This window comes from Typopeltis vanoorti, chromosome 16 (genome assembly GCF_054136105.1).
Source record: "Typopeltis vanoorti isolate ZY-2024b chromosome 16, IOZ_Tvanoo_1.0, whole genome shotgun sequence".
Taxonomy (NCBI): Eukaryota; Metazoa; Arthropoda; class Arachnida; order Uropygi; family Thelyphonidae; genus Typopeltis; species Typopeltis vanoorti.
The window spans coordinates 107,072,247-107,096,971 of NC_143564.1; the positions used below are offsets into that span (position 1 = coordinate 107,072,247).

Consider the following 24,725-nt stretch of genomic DNA (forward strand, 5'->3'; position numbering starts at 1 on the left):
TTAATTTAACTGGTTCGCATATTTCAGGAATATTTATTGATTCTATCATGCATTCGCATGTCGACGTTTTTTAATATCATTCTTTTGTGTTTTATTGAATGACTACTACTAGACAACTTCTTTTCCTGTCATTGGTGTATATCGCATATATTTTCAAGGGAAGTTCCCAAGCTATCCAACCACCAGGTGGTGCATGAAGGCATGCGCAAATCTTGGGAAGTACATAACTGAGACTTATGTGATGTCGATGGCGAGTAGTGTGTGTTTTGATTCTTTGAGTTAAATGAAAATTTTTTCTTGTGGTGTATATTAACATTTGCAATACGATGCTACTTTCTTTCTGAAATTTGTGTTTAAGTGTTTCGTCCCCATACTTGTTTTACTATTGCATGCTTTTTGATGTAGCCAATAGTGAAAACTTGTTTCTCAAGCGGTATCCGATTATATCACTGAGAGACGGTAAGTGTGATGCACGGTAATAATCATTCTGATCATCTGCATCTTCTATTTAGTAATTTAAATGTATATTATTGTGCGCTGTTTTATCTGATGCAGGTTAAAAAAAATCAAAAAAGCTGATTTATTGGCTTTGGCTCACGAGTCTTTATATGCTAGATGTATTCGCATACTCTGGTTTTGTGAAATCTGTCATTCAGAATTATAATACAAAAATGTTGATTTATCAGTTGTATGTATATAAAAAGATGGATATACAACAAGTAACCAAAACAAATAAAGAAAAATAAAATGAAAAATACTCTATGGCAGAGAAAAAAATAATTCTCACTCCTAGTTAACTCTTTATACTTTTCAGTTTAATTATATCTGAGTTCATTATGTACCATGTATATAAAAGTAAAATATATTACATTTGTGCGCTGACTTGTCTGGAAAGTAATTTGAAAAGAGAATTTATTTGAGATAATAGACAAATATAATAACATTATTCCCAGTAATTCAACGTTATAATTATATTTCTGCATGGAGTACAGTTCTCATGTCAAATAGCAAGAAAATTAAACTCACTACAAACTATGTACTTTGAGTGTTTTATGAATATATTAAATATGCAAATTGGCGCGAAAAACGATATTATTTTGTTAGCATGTGTACGTTTGATTATATATATCATATTATATAATAAACAATCACACACACACACACACACACACATGTATATAACAGATTATTTGTGTATTGCTTAAAATTAAATAAACAATCACCTTACTTTTTCCGGCTATTTGAACCATAGAATGACTTCATATATGCTTATTTAACTGATTTGAAACAAGAGATATATATTTCCCTGTTGACAAATGTTTGAAAATCTACTCAATTGTATAATAATGGTATTTTCTCTGCACTGCCTCGAGCTTCTGTAGCTTAGTATCGATTATGCCTTTTTGGTTTGATGACTTTAGTTCGAATTATGTGTAGAAACACGAAAACAATGTATAAGGGTTTTTGCAACTGAAGGCGAGTTAGCCAGTTTCATACGCAGGTGGAAGGGTTTTTACCAGCCTGAAACAGGGCTTTTTAATTTTTTATGGGATTTCATCCCATAAAAAATTAAAAACCAGCTATGAGAACATATGGTTCATAGTAAGCTGGCTTCATATTTATTAGGCTATAATTTCAAAATAACACTCTTTCCTCTGATATAAAAGATAGCTTAATGGTATATGTATAGCACCACATCGGATCTTGTGTTTGTTTATATTCATTCCGAAAGCTGTTTCACTCGTTTTTCATAAATGAATATTAATAAATTTGCCTGTGAATAAAATGTGAATGAATGAATAGTAATAAATTAATCTGTAATAAGATTAAAACTATATACACTTAAATTATGAAATAAATGTTAAGAGTCAGAACGATATAGCAAGAGAGCTCTTTGGCGTTTATACATAACATGTATAGCGAAGAGCACGCCAACGTTCACCGGAATCCAACATAATATCGTAGTTGTTGTCATCGTGCTAATCTTTTACTATTACTTTGTTTTACGAATAAAATAACAAAAAAAAAAAGAAGCCTATGTAAACCGGACCTGGTCATGTTGCAAATAAACAACTAGAATTTTGTATTTTACCGGTTTTGCTATAACACAGTATATAATATAATCGACATATATAGAAATGTTCATATGACTAAAACCGATAAACAAACAAAACTTCTAGTTATTAGTTTTGATTTTATTTTTGAATTGATATTTATTGATGTCGCACTGATTTATATTATCAATCAGTTGCTTAAGGATGAATTTTAAACATCTGCAGGATAATAGATATGCTTTAAAAAAAGAAATCTGTGAATGTTGCAAATCATAAACATGATTCTTGTGGCTTGAAATTCATACCTTTAGCATGACATATTTATTTATGACTTCCACTATAGGCTGTTATTTTTATTTTTTTCCTCCTCTTCCACACATGAACGGCTACAAAGCCTCAGTCAAGTCAGTGTCTTGTATGGGCAAGACTCAAGTGAAAAGTAAGTTGATACTCTTTTTGAATAGCTGGGAGTTTATATTTTGTGAAATACGTAATGAGTAAGGCTGTATCACAGAACCATGGTAGATGGAAAGAAAGATGAATGGAGTAGCAAGTTTGGTGAGTCAGTAGTTCAGTAAAAGGATGTTGAGTAGCTGTTCTGTTATTACTATATGTTTAGCAGAAATGGGGTGGGGGTAATGATAGGCATCAATTCTTATGAACAGTGTCCATGGCAGTATCTGTAGAAGAGATGCATTTGAGACAGTGGTCAGTGTGAGAGAATTAGTTCACAAGTAACTGAGCTGCCCACTTCTGAATAGCAGCAGCAGCACTTTTTAGAGAGGTTTTAAGTGCACCACTAAAAATGTGACAGCAGTGTCCAAGTTGGGTGGATTATAATTTGTTTTTATAAAAAAAAAAAAAAAAAAAGATAAAGGTAAAGGTAAAAAAGACAATTGTATTTTGGAAGAAGCATTAAAGGTGAATAGATTGTTATCATCTCATCAGAGAATGGTAATGATATCAATATTTAAAGCACTGATAGTAAATGATCTTGATGCTTAAGATGTTTGAGCACTGTGGGGTTTGTCATATGAGTTAGAGGAATGAAAACTGCTGTCATCAGCAGAACTGTGAATTGTGTTTGAGATCAGTGAGAGGTCATTTATATATGCATGACCAAGAGAGTGTGTAGGTGAAATAACAGAGCCCCGAGGAACGCCTACATTAATAGGAAAATCTGAAAAGAGAACACCCTCTAACATAACATACAGTGAATGATCCAAGAGAAAATTGGTAATTCAATTATGAGATGTGGAAATGAAGATTTTCTAAGGGGCCCTTGATGCCCAACCCTGTCAAATGTGTCAGAAATATCAAATGTAATAATACTAGTTTCTTCACATTTCCTATTGCACATCCAGAGGTGCATGATGTATGCAAAGAGATCTACTAGATCTAGACTGGTGTAATCCATATGGTAGTCACTGATTATTATGTAAATTGCCTTGCTTTCATGCTGTAAGGATGATGATTAACTGTATGATACAGTGGAGAGATGATGGATAGGCATTAATTCAGGAGCACATCTCTTGAGTAGAAGTGGTGAGGTGCCAACATGACCAGAAGCTTTCTTGCTATTTAAATTTTACGATTTTTTGATGACTTTCTGACAGAAGACTACAGGAGCACGTGGTCATTGTTCCAAGTAAAGTTTGAGGGGATTTACCTTGGTCACTTGAACAGGAGGACAGATTTATTGTTAAGTATATTGTTTATGTGTGAGAGAGAGAAGGAGGGAGTGAAGCAGTAGCATGGATTGGCAGAAATTGCCCCAAAAAAAGCTTTTTGCAGTGGACTAGAGGGAGTGATTGCCATTGGCACATATGACAAATTTCCATTAGGTCTGTTCATGATTATTTTGCAAGTGTTGTAGGCTTATGTATGAATATATAGCTGAAGTAAAAGCCTCAGAGTTCTTCTCACTGTGTTGTAGTATCAAAGGATATGAAATTGCAAATAGTTGAGGTGAGCATGTTACACTACAGATGAAACTGGTATGACACTATGATTGGAATTATCAAGAGGAGAAGCTGGAAAGATAACTAGAAGGATAATTTGGCTTACTCAACAATTCAAAATGTTGAGCAAGTGGAAATGATTGTCATTTATTCTGCTTGACAAATGAACAGTTTGCTTTATATCATTGCTTGCAGCATATAGCTTAGCATCTCTTCCAACTTGGTCAGTAGAATTGGTAAAATGGAAGATGAATTCACTATTAGGATAGTTGGATTGCAGGAAATTAAGCTTCAAGGATAAGAATTCAAAGAGGTCAGAATGAGGAGCAGTAGAGAAACAGCAGACCTGCTTTTAAAATATATAATGAGGCAAAAAATAAGCCACAGGTTAAAAGTACCATGCCCATCTTGTGGAAGGAATCAGAGTACAGTTAAGATGAATTGTAGTTGTTATGGCAGTAATTTGGCTTTCGTTCCTGGTTGGCCAGTTGGTTAGCCTATTCACTTTTCAACCAGTAGGCTATGGGTTCAAATCCCACTGTGTGTACGGATGTCTGTGATTGTCCTTAGGTGAGCAATGGTTTTATTGCCTGGTGTAAGATTATCGCCCTGCTTATTAGAGGTTTGCAAAAGTCTTTAGTGCAAGGTTTCTGAAATATGTAAAAAAAACCAATCAAAAGACAAAAAAAAAAAAATATATATATATATATATATATATAATTAATTTCAAAATAGAAAAAAGAAATCCTTAATCCATTCATGTTACTAATGTATTGTACTGACATTCTTTCATGAGTGGGAGTCATGTAAAAAAAAAAAAAAAAAGTTCTGGATGTCTTTAGGTAATGCTACTACACATCATTTAAATTTGTGTTCATGTCATGAATGTTTAACTGAATGCAGAAGAGATTTTTTGTAAGGTTTTTTGCAGTTTTTTAATTTTTTTAGATTTTTTTTGAGCAAAGTTTATTGTTTTATTTTAAAACTATAGTAAAACTGTATCTGTTTGAATTTGTTGTTGTTGTAATGGTGCTGAATCGAGATGAAAGGAAAAAAAAGCAGGGAACATGCACCTAGTCATGAAGATGCTTTACATGCAAACTTAGTTTGTTTATATTTGAGTAAAGAATTAAACAAGAATATAATTTCTTGGAAAGTATAATTTATAATAAATTTAGTTTAATCCTTTATCCAAGTGTGAGCAAACAAAGTTTGCGCCTGAAGCATTTTCAGGACTGAGGCAACTCGTGGTAAAGGTGGGCCAAGCTCTCATCACTCCTTGTCTTAGTAACTCCCATAATGCAAAGCACATCTCCTTGCAGACACGTATAATGCTATGCATTAAGGGAAAGGCCCAGGCTGGTTTTGACCTACATTGAGGTCTCATCAGTGGGAGCCAGACCAAGAGGTGGTGATACCAAGGTGGAAGCAATGGAGAAGTTATATTTACCTATACGAGTTGCCAAAAGGTGTCTCACCATATTATTATATTACTCTGGATTTAGAGAAAGATGTTGGAAGTTTTTCCACTTGGTTAGACTATAATAAATATAGTTTAATCCTTTATCCAAGTGTAAGTAAACAAAGTTTGCACCTGAAGTATCTTCTGGACTGAGGCAACTCGTAAAGATGGACCAAAAAAAAAAAAAAGTATAATTTACTAAGTGAAAAATCTTTCTTCAAGGACTTTTAGACATGTTCATACAGAGTGCATCCAGTTTCCATGCCATAACATGACCTCAGCAGTACCCATTGTAGACCACTGTATGACCTTCCTCCAGGCACGACTCAGACAGGGTAAATGGCAGCAGGGTTAAGTGCCAGCTGATCAGGATGCCACCTAAATGTTTTACTACCAAGTTTGTTTTTGTGTGCTGTCTGATGGCATCTGCAGAACTACTTTACTACTGTACCTTAGAAGAAGGAAGTGGCTCTGGGCCTCCTTAGTGTGTGTTGGCATGTTCTTGAAGGGTGTCACTGTGTGTGAGAGACAGTTGGGAGTGGAGTGGGAGGAAAACATAAGCTGGGACTCTACTCTGTGAACCAAACATTGTATTAGACACTTAGTAATTATATGCTTAATTTATAAATATTTACAACCTGTAAGCATTTATAAAAGTGGAAAAAAAAAGTTATGACATAAATTTACTTTTTCTGATTCTGATTATTACTTTTCAATTAGTTTTAAATTAAAGATACCAAGAAATTATATTCTTGGCTTCATCCTTTATGCAAGTGTAAGGAAATAAAGTTTGCATGTGAACTAACTTCATAACTAGACTACTTGTATATAGAGGCTAATGACTTCACATCAATTGTGATTAAGGCAAAAAACTTACGACATTTTTCTCTAATCCAGAGTAATTTAGTAATAAGGTGTGACACCTTTTGACTACTTGTATATGGAAATATGACTTCTGCATTACTTCAACCTTGGTATCACTTCTGGGTCTGACTCCTGCTGATGAGACTTCAATAAAGATCAAAACCTGTTTGAATAGTGGTCCTTCCCATAATGGTTATCATTATGCTTGTCCATAAGGATATGTGCTTTGCATTATGGGATACTAAGGCAATTGATGTGAAGTCATTAGCCTCTATATACAAGTAGCCCCATTGTGAAGTTATTTCATGTGCAAACTTTGTTTGTTTACACTTGGATAAAGGATGAAACCAAGAATATAATTTCTTGGCATCTTTAATTTATAGTAGAACCAAGTGAAAAAACGTTCAATATTTTTCAATCAGTTTTAATTTTATATTATCCATATGTAGAATAATTAATTTTATTATGTAATAAAATAATCATTCAATTATCTTAATTTTGTTATTTCAAATATTGAAAAGTTTTCCTTTTTGTCCGGTTAGTAGGTTGATAAATAGTTTACTAGAGTTGTGGAAGGAATTATGCCATAAATGTATGTTTGTCATCATATATTGACATTAGATTTTGTTACTAATAAAACAAGAAATGGGAGAAAAAAAAAAAGATCCAAGGAAAATTATTCCCTCTTGAATGTTTGGTTATATAACATCGAAAACCTCCATAAAAATTACTTCATATGGTAACAGTTAATCCAAATCTTCTCTTATTAATTTACTGTTCTTCATATTATAGAACATAAGCACTCTTCATCTGAACTGGCAGCTGTAATTCTGCTGGTTTCTAATTTTATGGCAACTAGCTACTATCCATTTATTGTCCAAATTAACTTTTCTTCTTCCTATAATGTTTCCTCTATTTCTATTTCATTTATTTATTTCTGTTCTTTGGAGTAACCTAATTTTATCTGTTTCAAAAAAAAAATAAATTAATAAAATTAAAATACATAAAAAAAAAAAAAAATAAAAGTACAGTTTACATTTTCAGCTCTATTTATAATAAGCTTATTCTTTCATCACAAAAGACAGAAACATTCTGTGTGTTTGTTGTGAATAAAAAAATTACTGAATGTTTTAGGCTAATAACTTTTTTATTGAAAAAACTAAGATTTTATTTTTTTTTATATTTTTTTATTTTTATACTTCACACACCCATTGCTTGTTATGCTTAGATTCTCATTTACATATAACTGCATATCTAATCTTGAATGTATTCATGGCGCTGAAAATTTTCAGCTTGGATTCAGAGTGAAATAAGATAACTGTCTTCCCATTTTTTATTCATATATATATATACAGTAGTAAAAACTCAAGATTGGCTTGATATAAATATGTGCATGGTGTGTACCTAGTAAATATATAGAATAAATGAATTTTAAAAGAAATGCACTGTATAGCAGTATTAAAATTGTTCTGCTTTAGTTATAGTAGCAGTCTTTACTATGTTTAGACCCGAAGATATTGATCATGTTCTATAATATGTTAAAAACAGTGCTGGAAAATGAAAGTGCATATGCTGCATATTTCTAGATTTTCCTTGAGGTACTTATTAGAATACTGACAAGTTACAGTTAGCAATTTTATGGGAGAATGGTCTTGGTTATTGTGAGAGAGTTCTGTGTGGTGCAGTGGCTAGGAAAGGAATGTCATGTAGATTTCTAGATGTGCTGTTAAGTTAATGTTGTTTATGAGTTGTTTCCTTTAAATTCCTTAATGTTTTCAAGTAAAATATTGTATTTTTGTTTCACATAGTGTCTCTAGTTTAGGTTTTCAGTAAATTAGTATTGCAGACATAATTGTGACGTCACGTAAGAATTGTCTGCCTAATAATACGTCCCTCTGATTTTTTTGTTACATGAACAGATAGTACTAATTAGTCAGCTTCAAATACTGATATAAAACAAAGACATAGCTATGAAATACCCTTTGCTAAGTTTAAACAAACTGCCCAGCAGTCTGAGTATTTTGCTTGGAGATAAACCATTGACCATGACTTTCTTTGCATCTAAGGCCAAATGAATTGTAGTTTGTAGAACGTGATGAAGTGCAGAAGCATGATTGGACAACCATTTAAGATAATAATTGTGTGGAGACACACTTCAAACATTTCAAACCATAATTGAATTCAAGAGGAGATATCCATGTTTTAATTGAGACATAAGTTGGCATATATGTGGATTCATGCATTAAATTAAATGATAAAAATTGTGAGTGCAATGGCAGAGAGAGACTGATAGCCTTTTTTAAAAGATACTCCAGGAAATTCAGGGCTAGTTTTGTCAAGAAAGAAAAGTGTTAACTGTGGAAATATTATGGTTGGGGGTATTTGGTTCAAGATTCAACTCATCAGCCTAGTAGTTGGTAGTCATGTATGTACAGTAATGCTACAAACATCAGGAATAAAGTTGAGAAATTCTTTGTGAGACCTGGCTGACTGTGGAGGATATTTTTACAGGAACTGAATGTGAAGTTTATTCAAGGAGAATAAACAAGATAAGAATGGCAGTACAGGACAGTACTACAAATAATTGCAGAGGAATTAAATCCGACCATAATAGAAAAATCTCCAAGTAATGGATCATATGAGTAATATAGGAAATGGGCTTGAGCCTATTTGGTATGATATACTGGTTAATAGGACAAAATATGCAATTGGGTGCACTATGACACACCACATCATCTGAAGAAGACTGTAAATTGCACTGACATAAATTTTATGGATACAAACAACTATCATTATGAATGATTTCACCTATGGGAATGTACATTTGTGCAGAATGCATCAAGATGTGGAAAAATGAATTAATAAAAATTCCTTGGTGATAACTACACTGGTGTCCAAAAACCTATGGACAAACACTATTTCTGAAAATTACAACTGGAAATTTGGATGAATCAGCTTTTGGCAATTTGTATAACTGACAGTTTCTTCTAGAAAGCAGGTACACATTCAAATTTTTGAATTGCACACAATGTGGTCACATGGTAGCACTTAACAGGATAAAAAACTAAGCTAAGTGAATTGTGTTTGAAGGAAGCTCTCTTTGTTGAGGAATAAAGTGACAAACTTAGATGTCTTGTAACATCTCACAGACATCATTTACATGATTTCATGCAGGGAAGAATTATTGGAAAGCTTGAAGGAGACCGCACAATTACTGATATTGCCAGAGAGTTTAGAATCTCACATAGCATTGTATCCAGGCTCTGGGCAGTGTTTCAAACCAGCAGAATGTGTCCCAGACATCTGCTAAGAGGTCATCCTCGCTTTACCACAGAGCATGAAGACAGATTTTTTGGTTACAACAGCAAAATGTAATAAATGCAATATGGCAGGTCAGCTTGCAAATCAGCTCCATTCAAGTACAGGTATGCAGATATTTTGACAAACTGTGGCAAGATGTTCTCAACAATTAGGCCTATAAGCCTGAAGGCCTGCAGTCTGTGTCCCTTTATGAACAGCTCATTGTAACGCATTCAGCGGTGTTGTATCCATAAAAATTGCACAACACACTGTTGAGCTAATGTGCTCTTTAAGATGAGAGTCGTTTTAGTCTTTCCTAGATGACACTTGATCTGGCGTGAAAGTAGTACTGCTTACCATCCTGAAAATTTTCTTGAAAGGGATAGATATGTTGGTGTGGGGAAGTATTATTCTTACTTGATGCATTGAGCTACAAGTACTGGAAAAAGGGACTATGACTTGTGAACGATATTGCAATGAAGTTCTTCAATGTCATTTTCGATTGTTCTGTGGTGCTGTAGGTGAAGAATTCATTATTATGGATGACAATGCCACACCACATTGTACCTGAACAGTTGAGATACTTCTGGAGACTGAGAATATTAATCGAATTGAGTAGCCAGCATACTCCCCAAATCCAAACCCTATAGAACACATTTGGGATGCAATAAGGAGACACATTGCTGCTTGAAATTTCCCTCCAGAAAACAAACAAGGCCTTATCATTGCTCTGAAGGAAGAGTGGACGTCTTTGCCTCAAGAACTCCTGAATCACTTGATGCTAAGCATGTTATGATGTTGTGAGAGCTGCATCTCAGTTTGGGATGAACATATTCCATAATGAAATGTCTCTCCGCATAGTTTTCTGTAAGCATTGTACATTAATTCCTCAACTACGTGCTTAGGAAATTGTAACTTTTGCCAAAAACGTATATTGCAATTTAATTTGTATGAAATTTATGACACATTTTTTGTGTAATATAATTTATTATTATCCTGGCAATAAATTTAGTCCACATTTGGCTGTAGTCATGAAAATTTTTATTCGTATATAGGTAAAAATGTAGTTAATCCTTAGCTTTTGGACACTACTATATTTAAGTATGAACACAAAAATGGATCATTCCTTGATGATCCTTAGACTCTCTCTTGAGGTGCATTCTTAATAATAATATTGCAAACATTATGTAAAATTTTTGTCCACTACAAAAATAATTATAATAATATTGCACTTATATATGACAAAAAGATAGATTAAACGCAGATTCTCTCTATGTGTGACATCAGTTTGCTTGTGGAAAGTAATATGAAACAAAGATATAAATGCTTTTTTTTTATATGCATTTTGTTACATTTCATTGAATCATTCAACCAGAACTCATGATTTCATGTCTGCATTGTTAACCTGTGCTTTATGGTCATGTTAGCTGCTTAAAGCAATAAATTAGGAATGAAAAGAATAAATGAAACAAACAGTTTAATACTTCTGTTATTTTGCCTTTGTCATGGAGGCATTATTAGGGATTCACTATAAATTCTAACAAACCCAAGTGACAATATATATATATATATATATATATATATATATATATATATATATATATACGTACACACACACATACTATATTCTCCCCAGGACCTTTTGAACAGGCAAACCACCTGACTAATTAACCTCCCTGCCAGCCAATGTGGATGAAATAGTAACACCAAATTGCACTTCTTATCCATGTTATTCAATGGGTTTTAGAGCTTCATATCCAGATTTATCTCGACGTCCTGGCTGGCTGGGGGGTTAATGTTGTGAATTGACATGGCTAAATAATGAGCAAGAATCGAAAAATAATTTAAGACATTTTTTAATTAATAGTGATGAGAAATCAAACCGGAGAGTCTCGATACTCATGAGACAAGCTCAATTTCTTGCATTGCAAGCCAATCTCGAGAGCTTCGGATATTCACTTTGATGCACACCAATCCGTACAAGGAAGAAGACAAAAATTAGGATCTTGAATACAACAATGTCGGTTGCAAAGATCTTTTACAAAAGAGACATAATTTTGATATTTGAAAGAAATAAAGGGTGAAAATTGAGCAAATTTGAATCGAAGGCAAAAATCAATGTTAAAAATCTACATTTATTTTTCTTAATAATGATTTTTGTCCGAAGATTGTGAGTCAAATATTTAATATTTTATTTTGTAAAAGAAAATAGACCTGCACATCAATATAGTTGTGATCTTGGGGAATTCTTAAAACTCTTGAGGACTATAACGTCAGTCTCAAGTGATACCAATTCTCTTTCCTAGTAATTAATACTTTAAGATCTATGTATGTGTCTCGGGTATTACTGTCAGTGCACAATTCAGTGATTTGTTCTGATTAATTTAATAACAATGATATTTTGTATTTATTAAATTACCCCATAATGAGTAAAAAATCAAGTCAGAAAACCACACTCTTAAGTTATTTTAAGAAAGATGAAACCAATTAGCATAGTAGTAAAGACAACAAATCAACAACAGAATCATCGATTTCTGCAGAGTCTCTTTCAAATGTAAAACGTGTGTGTCTAAACATCGCTTATTGGGTATTAACACAGTGAGTGGTTTAAAAAATTTCATTGGTTAGCGGTGAAAGATAATGGAATGATGTGTTCCACATGTATGAAATATGGAAAGAGACGACCCACAAACAAGGAAGTGACTTGGGTAACTATGCCATGCACAAGACTTAGAAAAGAAAGTTTGGTTGACCATGAACAAAGCAAGTTACACACTGATTCTTGTTCAGATATAATTGAAAAATGCATACTAGAAGAAACTGGAATAGGGCAAATTGAAAAATCAATTTCAATTTTGAATAACTTGCAGAGAGATGCTTTTCTGGGAGCTTTAAGATCTATGTATTGGTTAGTGAAATGTGAGTTACCACATACTACATTATTTGAAAAATTGCTTGAGCATTGCAAGGCTATGGGTTGTTCCTATTTAGAACATCTTAATGTTGGTGAAAATGCACATTATACCTCAGAATGAATAATGCAAGAGTTGACTGATATTTTAGCATCAGAAATTAGATCTGAAATACTGAAAAATATACATTCATATGAAGAAATAATTCTTCATATTATTTCAGTGTTTAAAACTACAGGCATCTCAATTTTAAAACAGCTGATTGTGTATACATTAAAAAACAACTTAGGTTTAGTTTTGTATAACCCTGAGTTGCAAACTTGCAATATCATTGATGGCAAAGCTGAGACTATAACTAACAAAGTAAACCCTTGACAGTCTAGGCTTAAAAACTTGTAATCTGGTGGGCCTAGGATCTGATGGAGCAGCTTTCATGATTGGAAAGCAAAAAGGAGTTGCAGAACTGCTCATAGAAAAACAGATGGACTCATAGTCAACTGTCATTGTGTAAACCACCGACTGGTTCTTGCTAGTGCCCAAGCAGCTGCTGAAGTGCCTTATTTAGTCATGTTTAATGATATCTTAAGACAATTGTTTTTCTTCTTCCAAAATTCCTCAGTCAGGTTTAACCCAAATCCAAAATATACTGAACAGTCCTCAGATTCAACTTAAAATGGCTGGTGACACTAGATGGCTGTCTCATGATTCTACAATACAGTCTCTAAGAGAATGCATGGCAAGTGTTATAGCTGCATTGGAAGAAAGAGAGGCCACCAAACGAAATGATATCACAGCTGTAGGTTTAAGTAAATATATCAGAACATACAATTTCATAGCTTCACTAATGATGGTTTCAGATGTAAGAAAAATCCTGGCATTTTTCTTCCTTCTTATGGACTCCATTGGATGATTGTCTTTGTTTATCTATCACTTTTATCCATGCAATATATCCTGTCTATTTCCATTTCAGTTTTACAATGTCTTCCCATGTATCCAAAAAACTTTTGTTTCTTTTCTTATGTCTTCATTCTTTATTTTGTCTTGAACTCTGATGTTAAGCATGGCTCTCTCCATTCTGCACCCAGTTTTCCTCATTCTGACTAGTATTTGTTTGGTTATTAGCCATGTCTCTGAATCATTAGCCATAACTGGTATGGTGCACTGGTTGAAAACTTTGGCTTTATTTTCTAGTTTTATTTTACTCCACAATCTTTTCAGTTTGCCAAATGCCACCCTGCACAGCAAGAATTCTTCATTTTATTTCTTCATGAATGCTTCTTTTTCCCAATCTAAATGTTCTTCCAAGGTATATGTATTCTTCTACTTGCTCTATTTTGTTACTGTCTTTTATCAAGTGGTTTGCAAAAATCCAGTGAATATGTCAAAAAGACATTCTGTGTTAATGAACACCAACCTGTTCTTCAGTTATGTATTCAAAACATAAAATTTTATATTGCTCAATTTTGCACAATAAATGGTCTGATTGAAACTAAAATTGAAAAATTCAACAATCCAGCCAGTCAGAATTATTAATATCATTTAGATATTAACAATGGCATTTGAATCATTTTCTATTACAGTACATCAACTGAAATCAAAATTGAATCATGATTCTGACATTCTAAATTTTATTCAAGCCATTCAGCCAACAGAGGAGGTCATTTATTGCATTATATAATTTCAATGCATTTCGCTTCTCAGTCTCCTTGTATAAAAATGTGGTATGGCTTGACAAAATTTCATGAAGTTCTGAAATACTAAATTTCAGTACATTCCATACAGCCAGTATTCTATAATAATTTGCAAGTGCCTCAATAGGCCAAATGATTGGCCTACTGAGGCACAGTCTACAGTCACTCATGTTTAACTTTAATGAAAGAAATGGATGTCAATGGTTAATAATTAAGTGTTATTTAATTTTTATGTTGAATTCATAATTTATTCAAGTCCAGTTACATTATATCCCTAGATGTTTTTTTTTTTCTAGTAAATTGAAACATGAGTACTAATCATACCAGTTCAAAACTTAGTGCTTACAAGTTTAGCAAAATGCACCTAAAAAGGTTATTTTTATGTAGTATTCTGTATTTATTAATGATTAGTTGAAGATATGATAACATGGAGATCCATTATATCTTTACTGTATGAAAAAAATAAATGCTGTACTGTACTTCAAATTCTATAATTCCAAATATCATTCTGAATCTCTTCCAACACCAAGAATTGAGAGGAAATTCAGTATTAGTATTTTTCAAGGTTTTTGATATACCCATTGCAGGATATTCTTCCACCTATTATACCTCACCTTGTTTTTAGCACATTAGTTTATTACTATGGCTGGACTACTGATTATCTAATCTAGAAACCCTGTTTTAGGGTTCTTTAGGCCTCGAGTAAGCAGGGTCTCATGTTTGTTACTCTCACACCAGTCAATGAAGTTTATCTGCCACACACGCATCCTTGCCCACGGTGGGATTTGACCTCAGTCTCTTATTTGGAAAGTAGATATGCTGTTCACTCATTCAGGCTAGCTAAGCCAACAGGAATGATGTAATGTTTTTCCATCATCCGCTGCATTGTACATTCTCTCTCTTTCATCTATCAGATAAGCCCCTCTCAATTATTTTTGTCTCCATCATACCACCTATTCACTTAACATCCACTGCAAACCACATTCTCTCAACCTTTCTTTATATTCAACATAATTTCAAATAGTTTCAATACAGTTTTAGTATTTTCTCCTCTCAATCCTTCATGGTTTTCTCTCATGTTGTCATCTCCTGGATATGAAGAACAACAGATCTCTGCATAGTAGTCCAGATTCAGCCTTATTTAATGATACAGTCACATAAGTCTCTTCTTGTCAGCATTTATTTGTAAGACAGAAAATGTTTCTGTTTATCTTAAACTGAAGCTCTTTAGTCACTATCTTCAGATGTTATGTTTCCTCCATCTTCTTAAGTGAGTTTTCATCAGTATAATAACTACATTCCATTTCATTCTATATCTTCTGAGTAATGTGCAAAACTTTACCTGCCGAAATGGAACTACTATCCTCATTAAATTGCCAACAGCTTCCAGCCTGTTCAAACCTCTCAAAGCTTTAAATTTTCTGTTATTACTTGCCTCAATTTTAAATTGTCTGCTGACAACTGAATATATCTCTCAAACCATGTACTTTGTGGTCAGTGTATAAATTTAAACAACAGCAGCCCCAGAACATTTTATAACATTACCTAAACAAGACTGGTCTTTAAAAATTCTATTCTAAATTTAGCAGAGTTTCCCCATTTTGTTAAGAATAGGAATGTAAGTAGGTCTGGTTGGCCAAGTATTCGCTCTCCAGCCAAAAGGCCGTGGGTTTGAATCCCACCTTGGGCATGGATATTTGTGATTGTCTGTGAAAATAATAGTGGTGGCAGTGGCCAGCAGATGTCATTGATGTAGATGATGTGGTTCACTGTAGTTGGTGGATTGAGTGGTGGAGATGGAAAATTGTAGAGATGGTGCCCTCCCTCAATGAGTCTTTGGACCTTCCTGGAGGTATCACGTAATAATAATAAGTTTTTTTAGCCAGCCTGGTTGGCTGAGTGGTTAGCATATCCACTCTCCAGCCAAAAGGCTGTGGGTTTGAATCCCACCGTGGGCATAGATGTTTGTGATTGTCTGTGAAAATACTAGTGGTGGTGATTGGTGGCAGATGGCATTGGTATAGATGATGATGGTAGTTGTAGTTGGTGGATTTGAGTGGTAGAGACGGAGAGCTGTAGAGTAGATGCCCTCTGTCGATGAGTTTTTTGATATCAAAAATGTCTAAAAAAGCATTTTTCCCCTATCTTCTTTTCCACTTCTCTTCGGATGCCTCTACAGATTGCGTCGTATTAATTATGACCAAATTTAGAATATAGTTGTGTATTACATTGTTTATAATCCTCTGAGAATCTCGACACAATTGGAAAAAAATGAAAAGGATTGTAATCATGGCTATAATATTCTTTGTTGACACCTGTTACAGGTCATCATTCAATCAATTTTATCAAATTGGCATATAAGTTGTTTGTAACATTTCACAAGCTTCTCTGAAAAATTCAGCCAGTTTTGACAAAATGAAATTGGAGGCAGTGGATGAGTTTTAAGTAAACTATTTCTTTCCTTTACAGACATTTCTACTAAGCACATTGTTCAGCTGTTTTTAGTTAAATGTAGAATATGGTTATTACGAGGGCTGTTCAATAAGTAATAAGACTAATTTTACTGTCGCGAAACCACTCATCACAATATTAATTTCTTTGGAATAAAGAAATGTTGCTGTCTGTATTAACAAAAGAGGTTGATAGATGGCGTATATGGCCTGATGTGCCAGAGTGTCACGTGACTAAACGCAAGCTTGTTTCGGCGCGGCTACGAACCTTGACCAGTCGTCGAAATGGAAGCGTCCTTGGAACAGCGTTATGCAATTAAATTTTGTGTGCGTTTGCAAAAATCAGCATTGGACACTTTTAACATGATATAGGAAGCTTTCCACGATGAAGCAATGTCGAGGGCAAGTGTTTTTCGCTGGCATAAAACTTTTAAGGAAGGAAGGCAAAATGTGGAAGATCTTGAACATGAGGGAAGATCTTCAACGTCCATCACAGAGACAATGATCAACACAGCAGTGATTATCATCAAGGAGGATCGCAGAATTACAGTACGCCAGCTGCATGTTGTCCTGAATATTTCTGTGGGAAGCGTTCACTCATTTGGGACTGAAACGTGTTTGCGCCCGATGGATTCCCAAACTCTTGACACCGGAGCAAATGCAGCATCGAGTGGATGTGTGCACAGAATGGAAAGAAAGACTGGAACAAGAAAGCGACAACTTCTTAAGCTTGTCCAATGCCAATTTTTGCAAATGCACACAAAGTTTAATCGCTCTTAGGTGCGCAGAAACAAGCTTGCGTATAGTCACGTGACACTCTGGCACATCAGCCCGTATATGCCACCTATCAACCTCTTTTGTTAATACAGACAGCAACATTTCTTTATTCCAAAGAAATTAATATTGTGACGAGTGGTTTTGCGACAGTAAAATTAGTCTTATTACTTATTGAACAGCCTACATACATTGCTGAAGGTCCTGACAGTTTTGGTATATTTGCACCAAAATGAAGGATACAATCATAAAGGAGAGAGAAAAATTAAAATGATATAGTCAGGGAGTTGAAGAATAACTGGTTGAAATTGGGTGAACAATGTGATACCTAATTTCAACGAGTTATTCTTCAACTCTTTTTGCCTAGTGCATCTTAAAAAATAAGTGATATCTCATTAAAAAATCTGATATATTAAAAAATAGTGAACAAGTACTGAGAAGAAACTGTAGTTTGGCTGCAATTTAGAAGCTGCTATGTAGCTGACATTATTGTTTTTTAATTATTGATTGTGTGGTATTTATTTTTCCTGCATGTGTCTCCCATCATTGAAAGGTCGTAAACCTGTATTGCATTATTATAGGGCAAGGTAAGGAAATTTTTTTATGATTTTTTTATTTTATTTATTTCTTATATATTTTACTTTTTACATAATCTGGGAATCCTGCTCATGAGACTCAACACGGAACTTTTTCAAGACACTTCATACTGTCAGTAAGTGGAATGGTGGTCTCACATCAAACTATGAAATTCATCTCCCACTTAAAGACAATCATAAACAGCCATGCAAATGATGGAATTTGAACCTGCAGCCTATTGGTTGGCAAGCAGGTATGTTAACCACTCGGCCAACCAGGCCAGCTTTACAATTTATAATAATCATTATGATATTTAAATTTATAAGTTGTATAATCTGTACATTTTCATTAATTTGTACTGTAGTATGAATATTTAATTTGCACAATAATCCAATCACAGCAGGAAAACAGTTTGCAATTGAATAATCGATGGTACACTAACATGGAGCTTTTGTACCAGAAGTTGGTTGACACACTAACCCATTCAAGGGCAGGTTAATTCAAGGTTCAGTCATCTGAAGGTTGGATAAATGAAACATCACTGCAATCAGTGGTGCACTCAGGATTCAATCCTGGGGGGGGGGGAGAGTTGAGCAGATGATTATTATTGTTATTATTATTTGTTCCGGGAAACTCCAAGGAGTCGACAGACTCATCGAGGGAGACCCTAACATCATGTCAAGAACAACTATTCAACATTCACACAGTATCTATCATACCTTGCCTTGAACTCATTCACGGTCGTAGCACCCACAACAGACTCTGGAAGCTTATTCCACTCATTCACCACTCTCCAAGTAAAGAACCTAGCTCTAACACCCTTGTCAACCATGCTCTTGCCCAGCTTCCATGCATGGCCCCTAGTCCTCTCACCACCAGTCATATTTTCAAAAATATCTTCTGGATCAATCTTATAAAAACCCTTCAGTAATTTGAATGTCTCAATCATATCACCCCTCCTTCGCCAATTTCTGCAACCCACAAATCTTCAACCTATTCTCATAAGGTTCATTCCACAGACCTGCTATCATCTTGGTCACTCGTCTCTGAACCCTCTCCACTTCCTCCCCATCACGAAGAAACCCTGGTGCCCATAACTGGGCACAGAAGTCCAGATGGGGTCTTATCAAGGCTCGATACAGAGGAACAACAACTTGTTCGTCTCTGCATGTTAAAGTATTTTTCAGAAGCCAAGTGATTTGGTGAGCTGTTTTAGTTACTTTTGCAATGTGCCCACTAAACTTCAACTCCCTATCCACCAACACTCCCAAATCCGTGGCCTCATCAATCTCCTGGAGTATGGTTCCACCAATGCGATATACTGCTGCTATTCTTTTCACCCCAAAGGTGCATAACCTTACACTTTGCCACATTAAATTGACATCCATTTTTCCTAGCCAAGTCCTCCAAACTATCCAAATCATCCTGTAAAATTTTGACATCCTGTGCACTCACAATTGCTCTACCCAACTTTGCATCATCAGCAAACAAGTGAACACTTCCTCTCAGATCCTTTCCAATATCATTGATGAACAAATTGAAAAGCAGTGGTCCAAGAACAGAGCCCTGTGGCACTCCACTAGTCACAAGATGTCTTTTAGACTCCACTCCTGAATAAACCACTCTTTGATATCTATCCTTCAACCACCCTCCTATCCATCTCACCAACCCTATATCTATACCCATCTGCTCCAGTTTACTGATTAGGGTTCCATGTGGTATCCTATCAAAGGCCTTGGCAAGGTCCAGTAGTATCACTGTAAACCCATTACCCCTATCCAGTTCAGCCGTCACTGTGTTATAAAACGTGAGCAAGTTACTGAGGCATGATCTACCCTTCACAAAACCATGTTGTTCCCCATACAATATCCCATTTTCATCTATCCAATCCTGTATTCTTTTCTTGACTAATTTCTCTAAGACCTTGATAATGATTCCTGATATGCTAATCGGTCGGTAATTTACAACAGCAGTCTTGGAACCACCTTTATGCAGTGGAACTATTTTCCCCTCTTTCCACCCGCTCGGGACTAACCCAGACCCGAGACTCAAATTAAACAAAATGGTCAAGGGTACTGACAATTCTTTAGCTGCTTCTCGTACAACACGAGCTGGTATACCATCCAATCCCACAGATGTATTGACATTGAGGTTATGCAATAGACTACTCACCTCCACTTCATTAACCACAATTCCCGTATAATCTACTGGTTTATTCGTTTCTGCAATGTCACCACCTGGATGATATACTCTTGCAAAGTGCTCACTCAGTAACTCAACTATCTCAACTGATTCAGTTACCTCCCTACCATCGGCATTCTTTAAAATCAATCTGCCATGTACATTTTTCCTTTTACTTGCTACATATCTAAAAAACTGTTTAGGATTCTCTTTATCCTGCATGGCCAATGTTCTTTCGTAATCCTTTTTTGCTTTTCTTACCACACTCGTCACCCTTCTGGCCTGCGCTTTATACCGTTCATGTGCCTGCCGGTCACCCTTCTCCTTAAATTCCCTCCATAGTTTCTTTTTTTGCAGCTCAAGCTTAATGGTGTTATTCATCCATTTAACCCCTACTTGATTTATTATTCGGACTCTAGGTATACAGTCAGCCATTGCTTCATGCAAGCACTTCTTGACTACCTCCCATGCACTATCAACTTCTAGTCCTTGCAGTTGTACATGCCATGGCACTGAACCAATCAAACTCCTAAGCTTGTCATACTTTCCAGCCCGATAATTCCACATGTACCCTGTCTTAATTGAAAATTCTACACCTTTAGCCACCTCCCAAGTTAAGACCCTATGATCACTCTCACCGATTGGTGGCAATGTGGTCATATTTGTTACAGCCAAATCCTCAGATGTAATTACTAGGTCAAGCACTCTCTGACCCCTAGTATTTTCCATTACATGCTGTCGCAGATAGTTATCCCTTAATAACCGCATAAAATCCAGTTCCTTCCTTCCGTGTGTCCTCTCCTCACTCCAATCAATGCGACCGTAGTTGAAATCTCCCATAATAATCACCCTCCTTCCACCCATTTCTTCTATTTGCTTGTGCATACTGTCACCACCATCTTTTCCATCACCTGGTCTATAGCAGCACCCAACTGTATATTTAGTTCTGTAAGTTTCAATCTCACACCAAATAGCCTCAAATGTGCTCTTTTCTCTATCCTGCAATTCAACTTCTATTCTCCTTGGCTGGAGCTCATCAGCTATCATCAACAATACTCCTCCCCCCATTTTATTCTCTCTGTCATTCCTGAACACACTATACCCATCACATTCAATCCCACTAGTTATATCATCTACAGTCAGCCATGTTTCACTAATACCTATAACCTGTGGTCTGGAAGTGCCAACCATGGCCAAAAACTCTTCCTTCTTGTTCCTAATACTCCTAGTATTAGTGTACATGAATTTAAGACCCCCATTAGCCCCAACCCTACCTTGATGCCTTATATTAACTATCCCACTCAGATTTGTTGTCCTTATTTGCTCTGGCATATTATATTCATTCTTACATTCAACTGCCTCCATAAGGACTGTATATCTACTCCTCCCCTTAACAAATCTAGTTTCCCTGAATTTGCACATCCACTACATTCAGCAACACTTTCTCAAATCTTCTTACACTGTAACCATTCAAATGCAAGCCATCCATCTTATATAGATCCTTTCACCCATCAAACTCACTCCACACATCCACAAATTCCACACCACTCGTCATACATAACCCACGCATAAAGTCATTCGCAATTATGGCCCTCCTTTTAAACATTTCACTGTCATACCGTGGCAAAAGACTAATCATTCTAACTCTCTCACTCTTTTCTTTTGCTACCTCAAACAATTCATTCAGGTCTTCTATCATTTCCATTTTATCTCCTTTCAAATCTTTTGTATCTGCCACAACAATCATTTCTTTCACCCTTTCCTTTTGCTCTCTAATAGACTCAGTTACGTCCTTTATGGTCGCACCAGGTTGGTACGATTTTGTCAAATCCTCTACTAACACACCTCGTACTAACGAGTCTCCATACAGCACTCTATCCTTCATTTTGTTCATGTTCACATTCATACGTCTATTTTTCCTGTCATACCTTATTATTATTGGTTGGTTCATTCAGTCTACTTTTGTTCATGCACTCTAGCTGCATTTTGCTCTTTCTATCGCACTATTCAACAACGCGATCTCACTCAATGCATCTATCTCATCTTTTTTATTCTCTGAGAAACCATTTATACTATCATTCACACTTTCTACATTCACACTCTCGCAATTTTCATGTACAACCTTGCCGTTTCTTGTCATATCCCTATTTCCTTCATTCTGAAGGTTGACAAAAATATCACACTCGCGATCCGAAATACACTTCAATTCCTCATTCTCCCTACATTTTCTACACACATTCAATCCTTTATTATCATCTAACCACACTCCGACTGCACTCTGCAAAGCGTACATTTCACAGCTAGTACACTGACTCATTTCTTTTATACTACCGTTCTTTGATAAGGATGGCGAACCTTCATTACTGGCCGCCATTTTCCTTCGCACAGGTGCCATACTTATTTGCAACGTGTTTTGTCAAATTATACGTTATAACACACCAAAAACAGATGCACTAAAATACGCAAGGTAAACAAAACAAAACTACACAATATTAAGTAATTTGTATCGATAACTGAAAATGATACTTATCTTATCTGGAGCTTGCACGAACACTACACATTACGAATTCATCTAGCGGCGACTTCCCGACATAGATTGTTATAAAACACTTTAGTACACTAACCACGCTAATAAAGCTCCAATAATATACCAAAATTACACACTTAAGTCCATTACATTGAATCCAAAACATCAATAAATCAACAAAAATCACAAATCTCTCAGGAGCTCTCCGATAGCACGTCCGTTCACCAGCTAGCCTCGACACCAACATTGATTTGAGAATAGACACTACGCATTGCATACAACCTATGACTGAGCATCTGCAGTGATCACCAATACATGAAACCTGTGATCTCCTCTGGTCTGGTTTGAGCAAGGATACCCAGTAGCTGAGAATACCCTATAGCTGAAAGCTATAGGGTATTCCCACCTTATCTAACCCCTAATTCATAAGTAGTATAGAAATAGAAGACATGACACAACATAAATTGGCAATTTGGGATTTAGCCAACCACATCATATTCTTATTGGTTTAAACCATAATGCAGAATGATGGTACAACGTTCATGTTAGCTGGGGCCTTGCCTAGTTAAACAGGCCTCCCCCCACCTCTCACCCTCATTGTTTTTGTCAAGAAACTAGGACAAACAGTGCAATTCCAGAATGCATCCCAACTCAACATCAGCAGATTTCAAGATTGGTACCATCATCAAAATAAGCATCAATGGGAAAGAAATGAACTAGCAGAAGAATTGGATAAGTACCAGATTGACACAATAAGTGTGGCTGAAACAAAGAAAACAGAAACAGGTGAGATTCTTATAAGCAAAAAATGCAAAATGCTCTATTCAGGCAATAACAAATCAGAGAAAAGGAGTAGCTATAGTATTCAACGCTAAATATGAGGATAATCTTGAATGGCAGGCAGTATCAAGTAGAGTGATGTGGGCATATATCAGAAGGCAGAACTCAACAATGAGATTTTCTTGTGAAAATGTAGGTTTCTGTGGTTTGACAGTTCTCTGGGAAGCTTTCGGTATTGAGATCACATTACGATGTAAATAAAGAGTTAATAAAAAGTAAGCAATTAAAACCTGACTAGTTTTGTAAGTCTTGCGACTTACATCATCTGGGGTATTAGTACAAAATAGTTTTAACTAATGGAAAAACTATAGACAAATAAGTGCATATATTAGATTATTATTAACATCTGACCTCCATGGAGTCAGTCATGGGAGGTACACACTATTACACACAGTGCTCATCCAACTGTGCTTTAAACTGATTCAATGTGTCTACATTCACAACACACTCAGGTAATGCATTGCACTAACCAACCACTCTCCATGCAAAGAACCTGCTCCTCACATCCTCATACAGTTTCCAGTGATGGCCTCTTGTTCTACTCCCCTCTCCCATTCTATGAAAAATCTCTTTCATGTCAACCTGATAACAATCCCTTATGGATGTTATGATAACTTCACAACTGTGTTACATACAAGCGAGAAACCAGATTAAAAACATTAAATTCATTATGATATGCGTGCTGGAACACTGCTAGTTGTTACTATCACATTCTGTGGCATCACGTGTGTCATATTCTAGCTCTGTGACAGTTAGATTTTTAATGAAAACAGACTATACTTGGTGTAAGATTATGCCTTGATTTTTATTGCATTGAGTGGAGGATCCTAAGCATTTGCGAGGCCTCTTGAAATCGTCTTGTAAAACAGTTATGATTAATATATTTGTCTGTTGCCAAACCACTTGATACCCTTGGTAGTTATGTGGAATGCCAAATCTGACTTATGCTGTCTTCTTTTCTCGATGTCTTTTATGTGTTCAGACATGCAGATGTCTGAATACTATAGCTATTCCTTTTCTCTGATTGTTATTGCCTGAATATAGCATTTGGTATTTGTTGCTTAGAAAGATCGCACCTGTTTTTGTTTTCTTTGTTTCAGTCACACCTGAACATGTAAAGAACATAGAGAAAA

The 24,725-nt window shown here is 35.4% G+C and overlaps 1 long non-coding RNA gene across 1 annotated transcript in view; it reads left to right on the plus strand.

The window, feature by feature from the left end:
- Positions 1-255: 255 nt before the first annotated feature.
- The window catches only part of LOC150098249 (uncharacterized), a 224,200-nt gene continuing 199,730 nt past the window's right edge, over positions 256-24,725 (plus strand). The window contains exon 1 of the long non-coding RNA XR_016549601.1: positions 256-459. This is a non-coding gene — a long non-coding RNA (uncharacterized LOC150098249). The remainder of the gene's footprint in view (positions 460-24,725) is intronic.